This window comes from Neovison vison, chromosome 3, assembly GCF_020171115.1.
Source record: "Neovison vison isolate M4711 chromosome 3, ASM_NN_V1, whole genome shotgun sequence".
Classification (NCBI taxonomy): Eukaryota; Metazoa; Chordata; class Mammalia; order Carnivora; family Mustelidae; genus Neogale; species Neogale vison.
The window spans coordinates 58055017-58080459 of NC_058093.1; positions in this window are offsets into that span (position 1 = coordinate 58055017).

Consider the following 25443-nt stretch of genomic DNA (forward strand, 5'->3'; position numbering starts at 1 on the left):
TGCCAGTACCACCAGAAGCTGAAAGAGGCAGGGGATGATTCTCCCCTATAGGTTTCAGAGGGAGCATGGCCCTACTGACATCCTGACTTTGGACTTCCAGCCTTCAGAACTGTGAGAAAATAAATGTCTTTCATTCTAAGTTACTTGGTATGTGGTAGTTTGCTAAGAAACAAGTACAGGTCCTTACACTGTGCAAGGTGTCAGGGTGGGTGTCAGGGCATCTGGTCTCTGGTCTTCTGGATACATAAAATGAACAGGCTTCTGTCCTTGTTTACCGGACTCCCCAGGCCTGGCAGTCTCTGCTGTTTGAATACCATGCTTGGGACTCAAGTACTTTTTAGGAGGCAGGAACCTCTGAATCCTTTGCCTGGTATATCAAATGGCCATGGTGAAGGCTCTGACAGACCCTGGGGTACTGCCTTCCCCATTTCCTCTCCTGGCTCTGCAAGAATTTTATTATTTTGGCACGTAATCTCTTTTTCCTGCCAAATTTGCCAGACTGCTCTGTTTCTTCTTCTAAAACTTGTGTCCCTGCCCTCTCTCAAGTCTCGTAAATTCTCTTAAGGGATTAGACCTTTGGAAATCCTCAGGGAGAGGGTCTTCCTTTTCTTCAGCCCCCTCTACCTCTCTTCAGGCAATGAAACCACAAACAGTGGAGGAGAGCCTGATACAGGTGGACTGGAGAAGGAAAAAGTGGAAAATGTAAGTAGGAAATGTCTATAATATAATCTACCAAACTATTATTCATTCCCCAAATTATTGACAAAGTACATTAAATTAGCCAATGGATTTTTAAACTATTTGCCTAGACTCCTTATGTCTCGACAGTAAATTAAATTCAGCAGATTGGGGCTAAACAAGGAGGTCAAGAGAATGTTCTCCAGCAATGTTTCCATGCTGGATAACTATTAATGGGTCTCTCCAAGGTTCCATTTTAGGAAATTTTTGCATGAATAATTGACTGATTCAACCATATACATTACTGATCACCACGGGACATGTATATTGATTTTTAAGACCAGCAAATAGCCAGACACAACAAATTAAGAGCCAGTTATCTTGGCTTCTTTAAGTTAGTGATTCCAAACCTGTCTCAGAATCATTGAGGCTCTTTCTAAAAATGTATGGCCAGACTTCAATCCTGGACATTGCCGTCTGGAGTAAGCTCAGGGAATCTGTGGTTTTAAAGTCCGTGGGTGATTTTGGCCAATCTGGGGGAAGCAGTGATCAGAAAGATGAGATTAATTTAATAACTTGCTCAATGATTATTCATGTATGTATAGTCCACATGAACACATATACTTAGTGTTTGGGGATACTGTCTTCTATCATCTGCATAACCTTTGCCTTAGCAGAATCAAATTTGATAGGTTATACTTACTTATCTTTATTTTGAAATCCACAATTGGTATTTAAAAGGCATTCATTAACTTCCTGGACATACATCTTTCCTGAAGTCCCATCAGGCTGGTAGGAAGATTTCTTGCCATTGATAGAAGGAGAAACTGAGTCTGTTTCTAAGTGACGCAAAAGCTCATCAGTTACCAGGATATTCCCAAATATCCTTTAGCAGAATAAGCTCAGATGTATCCTTTTGCATTACCCCAGGCCTTTGAGGGCTTATTTAGACCTCAATTATATTATGAAGTCCTCTTAATTTAACACTATTAGCATTTTTGAAATTAATCATCAAAATATTCTAAATTAATTATATTGTTTGACTGCTGATAAAAAATGACTCATTTTCAGTGGAAGGCTGTCTTTAAAATAACTGCTCCAATACAAAACTCTCACCTGCTTCAGCAAGTAGTATAGGTGTCCATATGAATATGTGTGTGTGTAGTAAGGTGTGCCTATCACAATCCTTTTCCCATTCTTGGCTAAGATATGCCGATCAGGAACAATAATACAACAATACAAAGACCAAACTAGACAAGACCAGGTGAATTGCTTAACTAAATATGTCCCGTAAATTTAGAACAAAAGAAGTTGATCTGGTAGATTTAGAAAGACATAACAAATTCTATTCCAATGCTAAAATTCACTGGATAATGCTGTTAAGGTGAAAATATACATATGGAGAAGCACTTAACAAAAAGACACTGTCTAGCTAATTGTTGAACAAGAGTTTTTTGTTTTTTAAGGACTTGATCCAGAGCCCAGCCCAGAAAGCCCAAGTGCTGGGGGAACAGGCTTCCAGGAAAGCAGGAAAGGAATGCTAACCACCCTAACCTACTGCAGCTTATCACTCCTCTAGAAGTTGTGGTATTTAGAATTGTTTGTGTAAGAAGTAATAAAGGCCTGGCAGGCTGGTACCTGTTCAGCGGCTGACATGTGTGGCCCGAGCAGCTCTCGGATTGGCTCTATGTTCCTTCCTGTGGGGGCCAGAGTATTTACACAGCCCTCGTGCTGGCCAAACAAGGTCTCAAAAAAAAAAAAAAAAAAAAAAAATCAACGCTGACCTCAGTGTCACATCCTTCTCTCCCCACTCCTGGTCAAGGGTGATTCAACTTGCCTCTGGAGGGAGAGGCTGGCTTTGGGAAGACGTCAGCTTGATGCATAGAATTACTTTGCTTGTTTTTCCTCCTAGGGTGGTTTTTCTGCATAGGATTTCAGGTTAAATAGTTTCTTTCCTTTGGTTTCTGTTCCAATTTTCACCTAAAGGTGTGTCTTCTGTCCTACGCTGGTACTCAGATACTCTGCTTCTGGGTTACTCTGATGTGATTCGGGTGTTACTACAGAGCATCGCCATGGAGGCGTGAGTGGGGGCAAAATGCCCCAAAAAGTATTTCTGAGAAACTTGCTTAAGTTGGATATTTATTAGAAGTGCTGCTCTTCTCTACATGAAGACTTTAGGGAGTTTTGTTTTCTCTCTCGGTTTGGAGTTTATTTAAATGTTTCCATTCAGTTTATTAGGCTCTGGTAGTAGGTTTATGCTAAATCAAATGAAAGCAGTAATAATTTACTCAGTAACAAGATTAATATATCTTCAGCAGATCAGGGTCACTCTGTATGAATCTTTCCTTGTCATTTGTAAATAGAAACCTGGTAGAAAGTGTAAGGCAGGATGATAGCACTCTGTCGGTGGTACCCTGACAACCCTAGATATACCACTTCTACAGTTGTCTTTGAGTAATGACAAAGTGACTCACCTTGCTACTTGGGAAATTTAATCTCACAGGAGTTTTCCAGAATTAGATTCATACATAGGGGGAAAAATTCCTATGCACATCAGAGAAGCTGGTCACCATTAAAATACAGTCTTGGAAGGTTATTTTCTCACATTAGAGCTGAAAGTTTCATGTGATCTTCAACTTGAACACATTTCACAGTTCATTAAATGCTACCTCCATGTGTTACTCATGCCAGAAACCTGGGAATTGTCTTCGACAGCTCTGTTTCTTGGCTGTAGTCAACCCATTACCAAATGTGGCTGTGTCAACCTCCAAAGTACATTTAAATCTGTCAAGTCTTATCTCCATTGCTACCATCTTCTGCTTCGACGTAATCCTGATTGGTTTTCCTGCTTTTAACTTATCCCTTCCAATCAGTTCTGTGTAGAGCAACCAACGTGATCATCCCTGTGGGAATTTTCATTTTCATCAATGCTGCACAGGTGCATAGTTTTGTGTGCATATGCATCGAATATTGATGGTCATAATTCTGCAACTCTTATAATAATTATGCAGAAATAACAAGGACCTGCCTCCTCTTCCTCTTCCCTTCTCAGTCCCCAGCAGTAACCACTGGTACCCCTTTGTAGTTGTTGAGTATTTACATTATATTTCTAAATTACATGTTTTTACCGCTTTTACTTGATTTTTTCTGTTTTACTGATTCGGACAGATGCTATGTTTGATCTTAGCCATCAGATCACTTATGAAATGAAGAGAATTTATGAAAATTTTACTTATGAAATGAAGAGAATTTATGCTGTCCTAAATGCTCTAAACACTCTTTGCTCTTTTCTCAGCCCCAGACCATCTTCCTAATGGAATCATATCATAATTTTGAGTGAATCAAAATTCAGGGTGTGTATTACCCTGAGTATGATTTTTAGTCTTAGCTGAGTCATGTGATAGACTATTATTATATTTTCTTTCCTGTTTGAATAGTTTTCCCTGATAATAATTGCCGGGTCTTTGTTTGGTTAGCTATCTATACGCATATCACTAATCTATTCTTAATTTTTCACAAGAACTGGGAGCTTTAGTACTAATATATGTTCATGTTCCTATACAGTTTGGTGACTCCTGTCTGCTACACAGAGGCCAGGACTTTTGTTTTGCCATTAGTCTGAGGATTTCTACTACTTCCTTTTTATATTGGAATCCATCTCTTAGATCCACTGACTGGAGGGATTTTGTTCTAGTCTCATACTTGACTGAGAGAATTAATTCTGGGTTGGAAAGCATTCTTGTTCAAAAATTTGAATTACTCCATTATTTTCTATCTTCTAGAATTAATATTGAGTAATCCCAATGGCATTCTGGTTGTGGATCCTTTTTATGTGACTTTCCCTCTATTTTATTTCATGAGTCCCTTTTAAGACCAATGTGCCTTGGTGTGGGTTTCTTTTTGCTCTCTGCATTGGTTTTGTTTCCTCTTTGTTCTTCTTTTTACTATTTCTGTATTTTGGTTTCTGATTCTCCCATTAGAGATTTTCCTCAACTGTCTGGTGATTTCTGTCTTTCCATTCAGATTTAAGCTAGTTGCTGGGAAGATTTGTTAACTGTGAGACTTTACTCCAGAGCAGTGGGTTTGGCAAACTGAGACCCATGAGTCAAATCTGATCCACTGCTTGTTTTTATATGATGCTAACAGTGGTTTTTACAGTGCTAAATGTTGAAGAAAATAATGAGAACAATAATATTTTGTGACACATCAAACTTCTTCATATTTTAACTCTAATTAGCTTAGTATAGAGAACCGAGTAAACCCAGAAGCTGGAATTCCTATAGAGAAGAAAACAATCTCACACCCCCGTCCAAGGGCTTATATTCCTCATTAAGAGCATTTCTGACCATCCCAACTAGAGAGCCCTAGCACCAATACAACCCAGACAGTTCAGGCATTGTCCCCTCAAGCCTGTCTCTACCTGAATGTTTTGAAGAGACAATGCTGACAGGGCTGCTCCGGAAAGGACACTATGCCCAGAGAGTAATTGTTGTGTACCAAGATTTGCAAGTCCCAGATGGGTCTTGTGGGACATTCCACATCAGAGGGACAGGACAGGGGGCTAAAACATGGCCTCCAGGAACATATGCATACCCAGCATCTGAGGTTACTTGTATTTTCAAGGTAAATGGAATCTTTCACATGTGCAGTTCAGTTCACGTGACTCTACTACTCAAACATTTCCATGGTTTCCCATCATAATTAGTATCAACCTTAAGTTCCTGACCATGGCCTAGAAGGTCCTGCATGCTCTGGCCTCTTCTCTCTGTCTCTGACATCCTCTGCTGCTGGTTTATCCTTTTTGCTTCACATTGCCTACACCAGCCTCCTCGCTGCTCCTTGACCAAGCTGAGTTAGTTTCTTTATGAACCTTTACATTTCACCCTGCCTGGTACGATTTCCCCAAATTTTCAGATGCTTTGTCTGTTTCATCTCAGACCCACTCCCCAACTTTACCTATCTTTGTGCTGCAATATTGGTCCTTACAAATTACATCTCCCAGCTTCCCTTGGCAATTGGTTTCCTGTTAAGTTTTGAGTAAGAGGCCATCTTTGGTGATTTTAGGAGTAGGGAGGAAAAAAGATGGAGGGGAAGAATCCAGGAGATTTCTTCCCTTTTCTATATTTTGTGTAATATCTCCAGCAATCACTGCATCTTTTCCATGGTTCCATCATTTGCAAAATGGTCTTGGCCTCTGGGTTTTTTTTCTTTGTTCTTCAGCTTAACAGTCAATTGCATATCTCTGGGTTGTTGCATTGTCACCTCTTTGCTCTTTTAGCGTTCAAACGTCATCATAACTGATTCACCATATTAAATCTAGACTACTGTGTATCAGACTACTTCTGTCCTGCTTGGATCCTGCCTGATATATCTTGCTTTATGTTTTCCATAGCACTTTATTACTACCTTTTGTTTTATCACTATTGGTTTATTTATTCATTTTCTGTCTCCCCTATTAGAATGTAACTTCCATGAAGCCCATGTTCTTGAAGACTCCAGAGCAAGCATCTGAATCTGGTGAGGAATAGAGGGCCATGAATTTCTACTTCCTGATGATTTACCAGCAAGCTGGAAATAAGGGCCAGCTGTGTGATATTTTTTCCTCTTTCTTTCTTTCTTTTTTTTTTTTCTTTCTTTCTTTCCTTCCTTCCTTTCCTTTCTCTCTCTCTCTCTCTCTCTTTTTTTTTTCTGGAGAGCAGTAGGAAAGGAAGCTGGCATATTTGGTAAGATGGCGCCTGAGTCAAGTTCTACACAGAAAGTTAACTGTCCAAACTTAGCTTTAGCTACAGTTCTTTATTACATTTCGAGTTTTCAGGAAGATGTTCAAATTCGGGCTCCAGGATCCCATTGAGAGTAACGGGAAATGACTCTGGGTAGGAAGAGATAAAACTATGGTAAATTTTTAAGCACATTAAGGAAAGGGACATATGGACTGGTGGCAGGGGCCGGGGGAAGGATACAGGGTTTTCTATGAGGCTAAGCAGGTAGGAACTCATGCGTTAAAATAATAATAGTTAATTCTGGATGTGTGACACACTATTCTGTGTCCTTTCCTAAGTGTTTTGCATTATTAATGCTAATATGGATATATGTAACTAACAATGTATAAAACTGTATTAAGCCATGTATTTGAAAATACCAAAACTAACCATATCCTCTATGTTTAAATGAGCAGCCATTTACCCTGTTCTTGAATTACTGGTTTACTTTTTTTTTTTTTTTTAAGATTTTATTTATTTATTTGACCGAGATCACAAGTAGGCAGAGAGGCAGGCAGAGAGAGAGGAAGGGAAGCAGGCTCTCCGCCGAGCAGAGAGCCCGATGTGGGGCTCGATCCCAGGACCCCAGGATCATGACCTAAGATGAAGGCAGAGGCTTTAACCCACTGAGCCACCCAGGAGCCCCCTGGTTTACTTTTAAATGAACACATAAGTTATATAAGTGAATGAACCTGTAAATATCAATCCCAGAAACATACCAACATATAGGAGGAGTAAGTGTAACTGTTTTGCTAAACACAGAAATAACAGGTGGGAAAGAAGGATGACTATTTATCTCTTCACAGAGAGCTCTGTCCATGGAATATGTGGGTGTCTTCTACTTCATACCATTTTTAGCAGCCACTTTCATTTCCAAGGGTTATTTAGAAGTATGGGTTTTAATTTCCAAGTAGGTAGAATTGCTTGCTTCTTTTTTATTATTTATTCTCATTTTATTGGATTATGATTACAGAATGTGGCCTGAAAAGTCTCTACTTTAAAACTTTTTGCTAAGGACATCTTTTTGTGGCCATTACATAACTGATTTTGTAAGTACATCATGGGTGCATAGGAAGAAAACGAAGATTGTCTATTTGAAACGTCTATTTACATTATTATGAGTTGTTTATTGTATTACTTTACTTTTCTCTCACTTATCTTGTCTTATTCTTACTTTTTAGCCTACTTCTCAAAGACATATTTTTAAATCTCCTACTATATTTTATTTATATTTGCATTTCTAAAGACTTTTCTTGTTTATTTGCTGTTTTGTGCACCTAGATCTATGAAAGTTTTCTTTTTTGGAAGATAAGTCTTTTATAACTTGAGGCTTTTATCATCATATTTTCTCTTTATCTGTTTAGTGCTTGGAACCTTAAATTTAACTTATATAATATTAATGTTTCCTCTGCTATTTATTTTTGCTCATGAATGCCTAATATTATTTTGCCTTCCCTTTTGTTTTTAGCCTTTTAGGAAAAAAAAATCCACTGTTGAAAATGATTTTCTTATAAACCATATGTAGCACAGGCTTAAAAAATTTTTTTTAATACTCAAGTAACCTGTCTTTAAACGGGAAAATTCAATCTGGTCACATTCAGGGTTACAATTGATACACTTGGTTTTATATACCCGTTTTAATTAATATTTACATCTTAATATGTTAGCCCTTATTTTTTCTTATTTTTATGTTTGATCAAGTTACTTTTCATTCTTTAATTTCCCCTGTCAGTTTGGAGGTGCTCTTGAATATTTTTATTCTGCCATTGGTATATTTCCCTTTTGTTACTTTTTTGATTAAACACCCATTTACCTATTGGATTGACCCCAACTTTTGAACTCCACAAAACCTCAAGGCCCACAAGTGAATGATGTGCCTCAAGAGGCATTATTTTCCTTCCCTCTGATGAGGTTCAGGAGCTTAAGCTATTAATGGCAAAAGGTAGGAGCATTCTAACCGTAGAGTTTGTGAAGAAATCAAGAATCAAGACCAGGAAAACACAAATGAGACAGTGCCTTCATTGGGTAGCCACATAGGACCCACCAGGCAAGCCACAGAAGTCTGAAGATGGGTTGAGGAATTATCTGGTACAAATACAGTAGAGGATCAGCACCTGGGCCTTTCATTTGATTTGACAGAACTGCTCTACCTAAGTCTTCAGGGGTATGCCTTAGGAGAAACTTCTGGTTCCAAATGGCCAGGCAGTCAGAGGAATGCTGACAAGTAAGAGGCTGGGAAATAAAAATTGGTCAATCTCTCCATGGTGGGAATCCTAATGATCAGTAGGAAGAATGATCAAAATTTTATATGAATGTGGAACAGCAATTAAACCTATAATATTAAACTGTAAAGAACAGTAATGAACTCACAATGTATGACTCTAACATTGCAATAGTATTCATGAAACTATGACTACACTGTTCATTGAGGAATCCAGTTCTCTTTTTATGAGGCAGCACTGTGTTTCCTTGAAAGTCTCTGAGACCAGCTTCCCCAGGTGTGTGTGACTTTGAACTTCTGCTCTTCAAGATCATCACTTTCTTCTAATGGACAGAATATAAAGTTGGACCTGAGAAGAGGCAGCAGAACCCACCACTTTGGCTTGTTTTCTCCTTATTCTACTCTTCTTTCTTATTCTATTTTTTAGTTAATCCTGGAGAGACAACCGCCCCTGCTTTCTCCAACATATTTAAATTTGGAACTTGGTTCAAAATTTTGTTCAAGATGCGTCTTCTCCAAAAGAATTCCATGACTAATCTTAGTCCATTTTACAATTTAGGCTTGTGTCCCCCCCAACTCTAAATATTTATGTACTTTTTTTTTCTTTTTCCATTAGTATAAGAACCTCTTTAAGATCATAAAATGTGTCTTTTATGATTTTAAGTTTTTCTCCTTCTTTACACTAGGATAGTTCCATGTGGGCCTTAAATACTTTAAAAAATTTGTTTAATTGGTGTTTGCACTGGAAGTATAGAAATATCCAAATATAAAAATGGAGGGATGAATTTTTAAGACAGCAGTATAATAGCATTGCAAATTATTTTAGAAAGAGCTATTGAAATATCAATGGATATGAAAAACTATTTTTAGAACTGTAAGAATCAGTGAAGCAGAATTCTAGCATTAAATGGTGTTATTGAAAATGATGAAAGAACCAACAACACAATAAAAATGGATGAAGGATATAAATACATTCTGAGAAATACAAAAGCCTCTTGTTAAACACATGAAGAGATACTCAACCTCACTCATAGCAAGGGAAATTCATATTAAACTGATAGGAACTTATGATTCTTGCCAAGACAGAGTAAGAGGAATCAGATTTAATCTTCTGCCTTAATAAAATAGAAAACTAGACAAAATATATGAGACAAGTTTTCTGATATTAGGCAATAAGCAATCTAGGCCTGTGATCCCTGAGAAAAAAAAAATAAAACAGCAGCAAACAAACGACAAAAAAGAAAGACCTATACAGTAGTCCACCCCCACCCTCCCACCCCTGCTTATCAGTGATTTTGCTTTCTGTAGTTTTAGTTACCATGGTCAACCGTGTTTGTTAGTAGCTTCACACTACGTCACAGGGCCTGCGTCATTCACCTCACTTCATCTCATCACATAGGCATTTTATCATCTCACATCATCACAGGAAAAGGAAGGCAAGTACAGGATAATAAGATATTTTGAAAGAGAGAGAAAGAGCCCACATTCACATAACTTCTATTACAGTATATTGCTATTATTGGTCATTTTATTATGAGGTATTATTGTTAATCTCATCCTGTGCCTCATTTACAAATTAAAGGTTATTGTAGGTATGAATTGTAGGTATGAATGTAGGTAGGAGAAAATATGTGTGTGTGTTTGTGTGTATGTGTGTGTGTGTATGTACACACACACATATACATATGCATGTAGGGTTTGGTACTATCCATGGTTTCAAGCATTCACTGATATGTCTTGGAATGTATTCCCCACAAATAAAATAAAACTACTACAATCACTCTAGCTTGCTGTGTCTGGACAGTTTCCAGACTTCAGTGCAGAAAAAGGGAACTCAACAGAATAGGGTTTCTGGCTGAGAAGAGGACAAAGATTAGAGTTCAGGGAAGCCAAAGGCTAGAAATTGTGGGGCAGATTCTGGAAAAGAGGAACAGGCTCAGAGGAAAGCAGGGATCTGCAGTGGGGGGTCCCTTGAGTGTTTTGCTGATTACTAATGGACACATGCATGAGAAGAAACCACCTGCAGCTGGGTTAAAATCTACTGAATGTCAGTGGAGAACCTCACATAAGGCTGAAAATAGTCTGTGTTCATGCCTTCCAGGGTTGAAAGACCTAATACTAAAGCATTGACTAGAATCTAAGTAGAGAGAAATTAGTCCTAGACTAAAGTCTGATCTAGACTTATTCTAACAAAGTTTAAAAGCAAGCTTTGAAATAATGCAATTGATTTCAAATTACCTAATTACACAAAAAAACAAAACACAATATTATTTAAAGGAATACAAGAAATCCAGCAACAAACAACATAATATGATAATGTCCAGAAAAACTACCAGGTGTGCGAATATGCAGACAATATAATCCATAACTTGGGAAAAAAATCAATACAAATACACAGATAGAAATGGTGAAACTAGAAGACAAAAATGTTAAAACAGCTATTATAAATATGCTTCATGTATTTGTGAAAACGGGGACAGTTTGAGAAGAAAAATGGGAAACAAAAAATAAATAAATTGTACTTACATGAATTATGTTTTATAGTTTCCAAATAAATGAAAATTCAATATCTGAAATGAAGAACATACTGGGTGAGGTTAATATCAAATTAGTAATTATAGAATAAGTGATTCATGAACTTGAAGACATAACAATAGAAACTATCTGGAATGAAGCATGTGGGGGGAAAAATGAAAAAAATAACTGGGGAGCAGTAATAGGTTAAGTAGCCTAAAACACGTTTAATTAGAGTCCCATAAAAAAGAGTGGGATAGGTTAAAAAACCCCTGGGTGGCTCAGTGGTTTAAAGCCTCTGCCTTCGGCTCAGGTCATGATTTTAGGGTCCTGGGATCGAGCCCTGCATCAGGCTCTCTGCTTAGCCTTCTCTCTCTGCCTGCCTCTCTGCCTACTTGTTGTCTGTCTGTCAAATACATAAATAAAATCTTAAAAAAAAAAAAGAGTGGGATAGAAAAATTATTCAAAGAATACTGATCAAGAACTTTCTAAATTTGATGAAACTTCACTCAAATCCAAGAAACTCAATGAATCCAACAGATTTTACATACAGATAACCAGGACAAAGCACACCATAATCAAATTGTTGAAAAACACTAACAAAGGAAAGAATTTAAAAGCAGACAGAGAATACAGACATATTATGCAGAGCAACAAAGATAGGAATGATAGAAGAATGCTTATCAGATGTTATGCAAGCCAGAAGATAACACAGAGAAATCTTTAAAGCACTCAAAGAAAAGAAGTCTGTCAACCTAGAATTCTTTAACCAGTCAAAATGAAAAATAAAAAAATAAGAAAGATATTCAGATATATAAAAGCTGAAGGAATTCATTATCAGTGTATCTGTACTTCAAGAAATATTTTAAAAATTCTCAGGAAGAAGGAAAAGAACACCAGAGGGAAATTTGGATCCATGCAAAGGAATTATGAACACTAGAAATGAAAAATAGATGGGTAATATAACAGGCATATTTTTCTTACCTTAAAAATCTCTTTAAAAACAAATTATCTGGCTTGCCTGGGTGGCTCAGTCAGGTAAGCAGCCAACTCTTGATTTCAGCTCAGGTCATGGTTTCAGGGTCCTGGGATGGAATCCTGCATCTGGCTCTGCATTGGGGTGGGGTGGGGGAGGGAATGTCTGCTTCAGGATTTTCTCTTTTCCTCGGCCTCCCTCTGCTCCCATTCTTTCTGTAATAAATAAACCTTTAAAACAAACAAACCCAAAACAAATGATCTGTTTAAAGCAAACATACCAACAATGTATTAGGGAGGTTATAGCATATATAGTAGTAAAAAGCACGAAGGATAGCACCAAGGACAAGAAGGAGGAAATGGAAGTATACTGTTGCAAGGTTCTTACCCTTATATCTATAAAGGGTATAATACTATTTGAAAGTAGACAGTGTTAAGTTAAAGATGTAAATTGCAAACCCCAAGGTAACCACTGAAATAAACAAAGATAGATAGCTAAGCATCAATAGCAGAAATAAAATGGAAACACAAAAAAACACTCAGTTAACCTAAAAGAAGATAGGAAATGAGGGAAAGAAATAAACAATGAATGGGACAAAAAGAAACAAATAGAAAGATAGTAGATTTGGTGCACCTGGGTGGCTCAGTGGGTTAAAACCTCTGCCTTCGGCTCAGGTCATGATCCCAGGGTCCTGGGATCAAGTCCCGCATGGGGTTCTCTGCTCAGCAGGGAGCCTGCTTCCTTTCCTCTCTCTCTGCCTGCCTCTCTGCCTACTTGTGATCTCTGTCTGTCAAATAAATAAATAAAATCTTAAAAAAAAAAAAGAAAGATAGTAGATTTAAACTCTACTGCATTGTTAATCACATTACATGTGTAAATAATCTAAATATCCCAATTGAAATGCAAAGATTGTGAGATTGGATAAAAATTCAGGATCCACTGATATGCTGTTTGTAAGAAACCCAAAAATGTAAAAATACAGGTTAAAAGTGACCATGCAAACACTTATAAAGTAAAAAAGCTGGAGTGGCTCTATTAATATCAAACAGAGTAGAATTGAGAACAAGGAACAATATTAGGAAAAGAAGAACATTTCTTCAATAATAAACAAGTCAGCTTATCAAGGGGACATAGGAATTCTAGATGTGCATGTACCTGCTAACTAATTAGTAAAAATGCATGAAGCATAAACTGATCAATCACAAAGGAGAAATAGATAAATCTAAAATTATAGGTAGAAATTTTAATATTCTTTCAGTAGTTGATAGAACAAGTATACAGAAAATCAGAAATGATATATAATAGTCAAACAACACTGTCAACCAGCCTAAATTAATTAACATTGAACACTCCATCTGACAGAAAAATATACATTCTTTTCAAATGGACCCAGGACACTCATCAAGATGACCATAAAACATAAAACAAGTGTCAGTAATTATAAGACTGAAATCATAAAAAGCATGTTTTCTGACCAAAAAAGTTTTAAATTAGAAATCAAGAACAGGAAGATATCTGAAAATCCTAAATATTTGAAAATGAATTGACACATTTCTAAATAATCCATGGTTCAAAGAAGAAATCCCAATCATTAAGTTAGAAAATATTTTAAGCTGAATGAAAGTAAAACATAACAAAATGAAATCTGTTAGATTTAGTTAAAGCAATATTTATTAAAAGGAAATTTATACTGTTAAGCGTTTATATTAAAAAAGGAAAAAGTTCTGGAATAAACAATCCAAGCTTAAATCTTAAACTAGAATAAGAAAGGTAAATAAAGCCTAATGTGAACAAAAGAATGAAATAATAAAGATAAATAATAAATAAATAAATCCAGAACCTTTGAAGTAGAAAATGGAAAGGTAACAGAGAAAAACAATGAAACCAAAGTTTGATTTTTGATAAGATTAATAATATTTATAAACTTTTAGTTATATTGCTCAGAAAAAAGAGAAATAAAACACAAGCAATATAAAAAATGGGAGAGGTAAAATTATTTCAGATTCTACAAGTATTTAAAAGATAAGAGAATAGTATGAGCAACTTCATGGCATTAATGTGATGTTAAGATAAAATGAACCAATTCATGAGTGACACAAAAATAATCCTAAACCTACTCAAAATGTTGAAATAGTAGTTTAAAACTTGTCCAAAAAGAAAGTTGTATGTCTAGTAAGTTTTATTGGTTAATTAACCAAATGTTTAGTTTTAAGAAACCCCACTATTTCTATGTGACCTTTTCCAGAAAACAGATGAGAAAGGAATACTTCCCAATTCACTTTATGAGGCCAGCATTCCCTTAATACCAAACCCAAAAAAGACAAGAAATAAAGAACTAGAGGGGCGCCTGGGTGGCTCAGTGGGTTAGGGCCTCTGGTTTCGGCTCAGGTCATGGTCTCAGGGTCCTGGGATAGAGCCCTATATCAGGTTCTCTGTTCAGCAGGAAGCCTGCTTCCTCCACTCTCTCTCTCTCTGCCTGCCTCTCTGCCTACTTGTGATCTCTGTCAAATAAATAAACAAAATCTTAAAAAAAAAAAAAACGAAAAAAACTAGAAACCACCAAACTTAATGGACATAGAGGCAATAAACTTTCACAAATTTTGGTAGATCATATCCAGCAATAAAAAGGATAATGCATCCATTGTGACCAAGTGGTGTTCATCATAGAGATGCAAGGTTGTTTTAGCATTTGTAAGTCAATCAATGGGATTCACCACATCAACAGACTAAAAAAGAAAAGCCCTAAAACCATCTTAATAGATGCATTAAAAACACTGGACAAAATTCAGCATTCAGTCATGAAAAATCTTTCAGCACAGTACGATTAAGAAGGAATGTCCTCAATATGATAAAGAGAACTCAATATGAATGAAACCCTATAACCTACATCACAATTAATGGTGAAAGACCGAAGAATGTCTTTCTCCCAAATGGTACTGGAGATATTAGCTAATGCAATATGGCTAGGAAAAGAAGTAAAGGCATACACATAAGAAAGAATAATATTCTATTTACAAATAACATAATCATCTACCTAAAAATTAATAAGTGAATTTAGCAATGACTTATATGATACAAGGCCAATATAAAAAAAGAAATACATTTTTATACTATCAACAATTGGAAATTAAAATGAAAATGCCATTTAGAAGAGCATAAAAAATGAAATATTGAAGATTAAGTGTTTTTTAAATATTTAAAATCTGTACAAGAGAGCCCATAAAATATTGCCAAGAGAAACAAAGGATCTAAATTAATAAAGGGAAAGGCTATCTTTACAGATTAGAAGAGTTAATATTATTAAAATGTCAATTTTCCCCAAACTGACATATAATTTCAGCATGATCCCAATAAAAATGTAGCGGTATTTATGAAATTCATTAGGTGATTCTACAATGCATCTAGAAATAAAAAGGATCTAGAATAACCAACATACTTTTGAAGAACAAAATTATAGGGCTTATGGAATCTAAATTTGAGAGTTACTATAAAGGTAAGATCATTAAGATAGCGTAATATTGGTATATAGATAGGCACATAGAGCAATGGAACAAAATAGAGTCCAGAAACAGACTCTCAAATATATGGTCAAAAATGTCAAGGAGATCACACAGGGAAAATATTGTCTTTTCGATAAAGGGTGCTAAAGCAAATGGTTATCTGTACCTAAGAAGATGAAACACAACCCTTACTTCACATTATACACAAAGATTAACTCAAAAAGGACCATATAAATATAAAAGCTAAACTAGTAAACTTCTGGTTTGACAACTGTATATGGTATCGTAGAAAATACAGGTGAAAACCTATATGACATTGGTTAGCAGAGATCTGAAGAAAACCAAAAGCACAAACTATAAACCAATAAGTGGTTACATAGCCCCTCATTAAAATAAAGAATTAGAATATTTTGCTCTTCAAATAAATCTTTTAAGAAAGAAAGGCAGGGGCGCCTGGGTGGCTCAGTCAGTTTAGTGGCTGCCTTCGGCTCAGTCATGATCCCAGTGTCCTGGGATCCAGCCACACATCGGGCTCCCTAATCAGTGGGAAACCTGTTTCCCCCTCTCCTCCCACTAGTGCTCTCTGTCACTATTTAAAAAAAAAAAAAAAAAAAAAAGGAAAGAAAGCAAGCAAGCAAGGCAAACCAGACCTTGGAAAAAAGTTTTTAAAAATATCTCTTAAATAATAAATTTTAACTGGGATATATAAGAATATTTAAACTCAACAATAAGAAGATAGCATGATAAATACTGGACAAAATATCTGAATAGGCATTTTACCAAAGAAGGTATGTGAATGACAAATAAACTTATGAAAAGACGCTCAATATCATAATCATGAGGAAAAAGCAAATTAAAGCCTCAATTACTGTTACATATCCACAAAAATTACTACAGTTAAAAACAGACAACATTTTGTATCGGGAAGTGTATGATGCAAATGGCTCTCACCTGTGGATGGTGGGGGTAACAAAGGGATACAGCAACTTTGGAAAACAATTTGACAGTTTCTTACAATGTTAAAAATACACATCATAAAACTCAGCAATACCACTTCTAGTGTATCCAAGGTTTCCAAGAGAATTAAAACATATTTTCACACAAACACAAACCCAAATATTCATGGTTTTCTTAATAACAATCCCAAACTGGAAATAACTAATATGCCCATCAATTGGTAAGTGGATAAACAAATTTCAGCTCACCCTTACATTACAATACTACTCTGCAACAAGAAGAAGGGAAAGATTAGTACACACACAATGGATAATGCTCAGAAACATTTTGCTTAGGAAAAGAAATACAGAAAAAGAATATATATCATATGATGTTTATGTGGAGTTCTTAAAAGACAAAACGATAATAACTAAAAGCAAATTAGTGATTGTAAGGGATTAGAAATGGGACTAGAGGATTATCTATGAAAGGGCATGAGTGAATTTTCATGTGTGTGTGATGGTGAAGTTCTTATTACACTTGTGGTTGTGGCTACGTGACCATATACAGTTGTCAAATTTCATCAAATTGTACACTTAAAATAAATTTTATTATATAAATTATACCTCCATAAAGGTGATATTTAAAAACTACTCAATCAATTTTTCACCTATGAAACTGGCAAACCCTTAAAGTTTGATAATGCATTGTATTGATAAGACTTTGAAGAAATACACACTTTGTGCATTATTTGTATGGGTATAAAATAGTTCCTTATATTAGAAAGGGCCATTTGGTAGTATCTGTCAAAATTACAAATGTATATAGCCTTAGACTCAGAAACTCTATTTCTCAGAAATCACTGTAGTCATATTCTTGCATATATGCAAAAAGTTTATATATAAGAATACATTCTACCTTTTGCAATAATAAATGGTTGGAAATAACCTGAATGTCTATCACTGGGGAACTGGTTCGACAAATTACAATATGTCATCCTGCAGAATGCCAGACTGTTATTGAAATGATCGTGGAAGATTTTTTTCACGGTACATTGTAAATTGGAAACAGCAAGTTGCTGCAAAATGTGTAAAAGAAATGAGAAGAAATGTAGGTGAAAAAAGGAGTCATATTGGCTTAAACATACTTAAAAATTCTCTAGAAGGGTAAATATGTTAATAAAATGGGAAGAAGAGGGAACTGAAAAAAAATGGAACACCATATACATTTTATACTTTTTGAGTTTGAATTCTAAAAACTAAACTATAGTTTAATAACAATGAAAATTCATCAAGTCTATGTAATAGAAACATAAAGATATTAGGGAAAAAAATCTCTGGGAGGAAAACATTTGTCTAAGGGAAAAAGAAAGAACATGGATGCTAAATAAGGATTTAGATGAAGTTAATTATGATGCAAATTGATTAGACATTTAATTAGTGATCTTAAATCTTTTAGACATGCATGAAAGATGAACAAATGATGTCTATAAAAGAAGTTATAAAAATCTTGAAAACACACTCATTAAAATGTATTAAAAATATTCAGCTTGGTGTACAACTTAGTAGCTGTAGATGACATTATTAAGATAATTACCATCCTTATTCAAGAAATAATTACAGAAAACCTACTTGTAGCTATATCCTTGTGTCTATAGGAGGCATGAAGCAGAGACATACTTCTTCCCTTTAGGATGCTAAGAATCCTTGATGAGGACAAGACTCAAACACATGAAAGATTAAATAAATACAAGCTAAAATATGGCAAGATGTGCCTGTATGATCAGCAAGGAGACGGCCGACGGGATGGGCCAAGATCATGTGTAGGAATAAAATAGGAAGGGGCATTGTTTGAGCAGCAAGAGGGAGCAAAGGAAGAGAATGGAGCAATGCACAGGTCAGATCAGAGGGAAGGACTTCAGGTGGGAGATGGAGAAGATAAAGTAAGGGCATTAGAGACAGTGATGCTGAACTTCCTCCAGGCACACGATGCTACTGGCAGCTTGGAGCAGGGCTCAGCACCGCCCAGTGGAGGTGTAAGTAAAACATGTCCGGCTGCGGTGGGCAGGATGGGTCGCAGCCCTGACAAACGGCAGGCAGAGACCAGTTAGGAAACTGTTGTCCTAACTTAGGTGTGAGTGATAACAGATTCTGGACAAATGTCTGGCTGAGGCATTGGGAAGGAAGCCATGGATCCAAAACAGATTACTTCACAAGACACAACAAAGTTGGTGACCAATCAGATGTGCAGGAGAGAGGAAGGAAAGAATCCAAGACTTCTCTGGGCTTGAGACTGTCTTGCAGAGACAGTGATAGTGGCATTTGCAGAAAGAATGGAATCAGGCAAGACGCTGCTTTAGAGGAGGAAGAGAGGGAGTTTGGTTTTTAACATACTGTGTTGAAGGGGTGCCTGGGTGGCTCAGTTGATTAAGCATCTGACTCTTGGTTTTGGCTCAGGTCATGATCTCAGGGTCCTGGGATTGAGTCCCACAAATGGCTTCTGCACTCAGCAGGGCATCTGCTTCCACTCTCCCAGTGTTCCCCCTACCTCGCCTGTTTGCATGCACGCATACTCTCTCTAAAATAAATAAGTAAAAGTTAAAAAAAAAAATACTATGTTGGAATGGTATACTGCGTATTAAGTAAAAATGTACAGAAATAGTTAGGAGGAAAGACCACACTTGTGTAACTGAAATATGGAAGTCATCAAAGGACAGAAGAATAAAGAGGAAAAGTAACAGTTTGTTGGGAGGGGAAGCGATGAAGGCGAGCAATACAGACAAAGTGTGGCCCCAGGGAAGACTAATACAGAAGGGAGGCCAAAGGGAATGAGGCCTGAAAAAGTCCATTAGACATGGTGCTGAGGAAGTCAGCAGTTCCAGCAAAGTGGGCAGTTGAGGACAGGATTCTAGGGGAAGAGGTTGTGCAGGAAGAGGCCCCAAAGCGTGAGAGACAGGGAGTGCTGACCACTTGCTTAAAAAAGGGTCACGAAAAGCAGGGAGAAAAGAAATAGCCAGAGTACTCCCAAATGGTCACGTATTTCGGGGAGCAAAGGCAAAGGAGGAACCCGAACAGGTATCGCACATGAGTCCTGAAGGCCAGGACTAGAGGCTTAATACCTACAACTGTATTAATTTTAAAAAGATAGAATTGATATTGACATCTTTATCAGTGCATCTATTCTGAAGAAAGCCAGTCTTCCGATGAAAGTGAAGTATAATGTGTTTCTTGGTACTGTAGAATAGAGGGCCTGGTCTAGAGCCCCACAGGCTGAATTGGGCTCACAGACTCCTGTCACCAAAGTGCCACGGTCCCCGTCCCTCCCTGTTATCCCATAGCTGACCAAAGCCATGAATCCATTTGCATTTTCAACTTCTGCTCTAATACTTTCTAACCATCCAAATGATAAAGAAACTTTAAAATAAATAGCCCCGTAATTCAAGGCAAATACATCCTGATTTTGTCTGAATAGACTATTTTTTTAACATACTGAGTTCGGTAAATTTTATTTCTAGTTGTTATTTTCTTCTGAATTATCTCACCGTGCAGAGCCTGTCTGTGCCCCCACCCTCAAGGCTCCCGCTCTCGAAGAACTGATTAAGGTTTGAGGGCTCTCACCCTTGCCTTTGCCATGTGCTCCTGGTTGCTTGAGTGTTCCTTTTATCCCGTTCTGTTTAATTACCATGCAAACCCTCTGTTGAGCTTTTAATTAGCAAGTTATCTTCATCTGAAGACTGGAAACCCTGGGCTCTTTCAGCATATATTAGACAGCTAAAATATGAAATTAAAGAAAACAGAGTTTTAGCCAACAGAAACAAGTGACTCATTTCCTTGTGAAAACACACAAGGTTTATGTTACTCTGGCAACGATATTCCAGAACAGCGTCTCTCCCCTCCCCTTGCGGAGCTTTTATGTATTCCTGTTACAGTCTGTGTTCTGTGGTGACCTAATGTGGAACCAAGTCACTAAGTGATTCATGAGACAGGAGAACGGTGCTTTCAACTCAGCCCATCCAATGTCCTTTTGACCGAAGGAAGAAAAGTTTACTTTGCACAAAGAGAGGAACTGTAAGAAGAGAGAAAGAACTCTTGCCTGAGTGCTGTCCCAGGGTGTAAGTGTGGTCCTGCTGTGACTTTGAAAACACCACGACTGGTTCCAGTACGTTCGAATTCTAAGTGTTTTTCTAAAGGCAGCTGATTAAATCATAGTGTGTAACCTTTGTGCATGCCGCGCGGGGAGATGAAGATTTAGAGACTCGTTTCGCAAAGACCCCAGATGTTTCTTGGGCCTTGCATCATGGGCGGGAATTTCATGGTACCGAGGGCCAAAATTTCAATCCAAATCACTCCAACTCTCCAAAGCAGAAATGTGTCGAGCAAAACCAGTTACACTAACTCTCTTTTTTCCCTAGGTTTTAAGCTGTCTGAGGTACCGAGAAAGAAGTGGAGAGAACCTTCAATTTATCAGGCTCTTGCTACGGATGTTATTTGAAAATTATGGTATGGATGAAGGGAAGGCTTCAGGATTTTAAGTTTAGAGACTCTTCATGAGCACCTTTATATTTTTATTGAAAGGGCAATAAATTTTGTAGCTATGAGAATGTAACAGACTAAAAATTACTGGTGTATGAAAATTTTTAGTTTCTCATACTTGTAGTCTTGCTCAGCCATTTTCTCCCCTCAAAAATGTCTTGCCAGTTCTCTGGGCTTTGGAGAGAGAACAGAACAGGCAGAGAGAGAGAGGGAGAGAGAGAAAGAGATGGGAAAAGTGGGAGGATGAAGGGAAACAATTTAATGTCAATTTATATATAATGTATTCATATATAATGTCAATTTCTATAATGAGGGGCTAGGAGAAAGAAGATAGGTTAAAAATTGTAAGAAAAGTCAGGGCTTCTGGATGGCTTAGTTGGTTGAGCTGCTGGCTCTTGGTTTTGGCTCAAGTTATAATCTTGGGGTCCAGGCATCAGACTCAGGGCTCAGCAGGAAGATGGCTTGAAGATTCTCTCTTCCCTCTCCCTCTGCCCTCCCTTCCCCCCACAGTTAATGCTCTCTCGCTCTCTAGAATAAATTAAAAAAATGAATCTTAAGAAAAATAGTAGGAAAGGTCATATACACTGAAGATAGTGAAGGAGACTTTTTGGGGATTTGAGGAGAAAGGTCCAGGAATAGTTCATCTATGTGATAGTGCAGGTGATAAGGGAGAAAAAGGGAGGATTTTAATAATAATTGCTGGGATTCATCATAGTGTTCAGGAAATACAAGAAAAGGGCCAGATTTATTTTGAAATCAAAATAAAATTTGTTTGCAAAAATTGTGTATGTTTAGATACAACGTAGCTCTGGAAAATATTAGAAAGTGCTATTATTTTAAAAATTGCTTGGCAAAACTAGAAATTATTCCTCCTGGAAAGATGAAATCTTAACTTGGAGAATGCTGAGTAGAAGTTCTTTTCTTTCTTTCTGTGTGTCATTTCTAAATATTAAGGTAGAAGGCTAAAGTCAACAATTTATTTAGGATGAAACACTCTAAGTTGGTGTTGTCATCGGGAAGGTGGCTCTGATGGGAATGACTTTCCTGCCCTGTGTAAACAAAATCAAAGGCATTAGGAACAATTTTAAGTTCAAATCAGTTCATTATAATTTTTTACATGATTTTCTCTTAATGAAGCAATATACTGATTTTTATTTTTAGTATGATTTTCCTCTTTATCCCGACATCCACTCCACTTCTGAGTATTAAAAAAAGTCCGTCTATTGGACATGTAGCTTGTGTGAACTTAGAATTACAAATTCCCTATAGAAATACTAATAACACTTTTTTGAAATTAATAATGCAAAGAATTGCAAAATATTTTTAATTTGTTCAGCAATGTAAAATGAGAAAGCGGTTTGCTGTACAGGATGAAGAAAGCATGTTTTACATTTTTGAAAATTGTAATTGTCTACTATAAATATTAATGGATCATATCTACATACCTGTATAAGTACCAGTTTGTAAATATTTCAAACATGAAATATTAAATATGAATGAATTATAATTGACTACAAGAATTGAACTTTAATAGAAATAAACACCAACTAGATCCTTGACCATCAGTTTTAAAAAGATGTTACATGCCCCACCATATTGGCTATGAAATGCATCATTGTTATTAGTGAACAATCAATCATCAGATTTCTTATTTATTTGATCAACTGTTTTGAGACCAGATATTAAATTACATGATAATGTTGCCAGATTTAATGAGCAATTTTGCTTATGCAAATTTAGGAGAAAATTCTGCATGATCTTATTCTATAATAAATACTGGCTATGTCTATATGATATGAGAATGAATAAGACTGAGGGAAACTCTGGAGACATGGAGCCAAAAAACCCTTGATTAAATAAAAATTTTTAAAATTGTGATGAAATACAAATAACAAAATATACCATCTTAATTTTAAATTGATCATTTTTAAGTCTACAGACAAGTAGTAAGTATACTCACTTTGTTGTGCAATCTATCACAGAATTCTTTTCATCTTGTAAAACTGAAACTTGACACCCATTAAAGAACCATTTCCCATTCCTCTCTTCCCCTGGCCTCTGGCAACGAACATTCTACTTTCTGTCTCTATGAATTTCACTATCCTAGATACCCTATGTTAGTGAAATCACATAGTATTTGTATTTTTGTGACTGGCTTATTTCACGCAGCATAAAATCCTCAAGCTTTGTCTATGTCATAGCATGCATCAGCATTTCCTTTCTTGGGTGAGATCATATCATTTGAAAGAACATGGATGGACCTAGAGGGTATTAAGGTAAGTAAAATAGGTAAAATAAGTCAGACTAGAAAGACAAATATCATATAATTCCACTTGTAAGTGCAATCTAAAGAGAAAGTGAATAAACAAACAAAAAGCAGAATCAGCCCTGTAAATACAGAGAACAAACTGATGGCTGCCAGAGAGGAGGAGAGCAGGGGGTTGGGCAAAATGGGCAGAGGGGAGAGGGAGATAAAGGCCTCAAGTTATGCAATAAGAAAGTCACAGGATTAAAAGGCAGAGCATAAGGAATACAGTCAGTGATGTTGTAGTAGTGATGTAACAGGACAGATGGTAGTTATACTTGTGGTGAACATAGATAATGGATAAACTTGTCAAATCACTAAGTTGTACACCTGAAACTAATATCACATTGTGGGTCAACTATATCCAAATGAAAAAATTTCTTATTTTATAATATAGGCTGAATAATATTCCATTGCTTGCATATACCACATTTTATTTTATCCATTCATCCACTGACGGACACTTGCTTGGGTTGCTTCCATCTTTTGGCTATTGTGCATAATGCTGGGTGTACATATACTTCCTCAAGACCATGCTTCCAATTATTTTGCATATATACCCAGAAGTGAAATTGCTGGATCATATGGTGGTTCGATTTTTTGAGGGACCACCAGGACCACCATACTTTTCCATGGTAGCTGCATCGTTTTACTTCCTTTACTTCTTGCAACAACATGCAAGGAAGGATTCCAATTCCTTCATATCCTTGACAACAGTTATTTTCTGTTTTGTTTGTTTGTTTTTTAATATTGGCATCCTAATCAGTGAGGTTGTCCTTGGTTGAATTTAATTAAATTTAAACATAAAAGTTATTAAATAGTGAAGTCTCTTATACATAAAGAAACATAACTCAATTTCTGCTTAAGTTGCTATCCTTTTTTCAGTTTATTTTTAAAAGTGAGATATATATCATGTAACAATAATATATTTTAAAAGAAAATTATTTCATGCTTAGGGTCTACTTATCTATTGCTGAGTATAAAGCATCCAAAACTTAGTGCCTTACAACAATGAAAGTAATTTACAATCAATGATTTAGCTCAGAATGCAACTATCTGACAGGATTTGGAGGAGACTCCTCATCTCTGTTGCACTTTGCATCAGCTGGTATTGATGTTCTAGAGGCTGGAACATTCTAAAGGATTGTTCCCTCAAGTCTGGTGGTTGGTGCTGGCTATTGGCTGGGACCTCAGCTAGGACCTTTTGTCTTCTGCATAGTGTGGTGACTAGGTTCCAAAAGTGAGTGCCTGAGAGAGAGGTAGGAGGAAGTTGTACTGCCTTTCATGTTCTATTCTTAAATAACACATGGTACTGCTTTTTTGTACTCTTTTTTGTTAAAGAGGTCATAAAAGCTCACTCAAGTTCAAAGAGGAGACATAGATTCTACCTCTCAATGCCCCATCAAGGTTCTTGTTCCAAAGGTGGGGTTCTGGAGGAGCATGTGGAATGAGAACTATTGATGTGGCCATTTTTGGAAACCATGATCTGCCATTTTTAGTAACTTACTAAACCAGGTAACTGCATGTGGAAGCATCTAACACTAAACATAGTCACATTTATGTTATGTTTTAAGGTATATTACAGATCTCAACCATACCGTGTTATATAGAGATGTACTAAAGATACTTGTTGGTGTGTTTGTGTGTATGTTTGTTTGTGCAAATTATACTCTATTTACATAAAAATAAATTCTATTTGTCTATCCTACCTCTATTCTGTGGCTCATCTATAAGACTTGCAGGCTCAGAGCAAGAGTGTAGCTGGAAAATCATATATCATATATTTAAATAAATAATAGTTTTCAAATAATGAAATTAGTAACATATTAAGTAGAATCATTTCCATTCTCTTAACTTGACAAATTTTCATTCATAACACCCTGGAAAGTACAATTTTAACTTAGAATTTTCAATCCGACAGGTTCTCTGTCAATATGATTCGAAGAGACTGCCCCTGACTGCTAGCTCCTGTTTCCTTTTCTCTCCCCCCAGCCCCAGTTCTAACTAACATATTGAAGAATC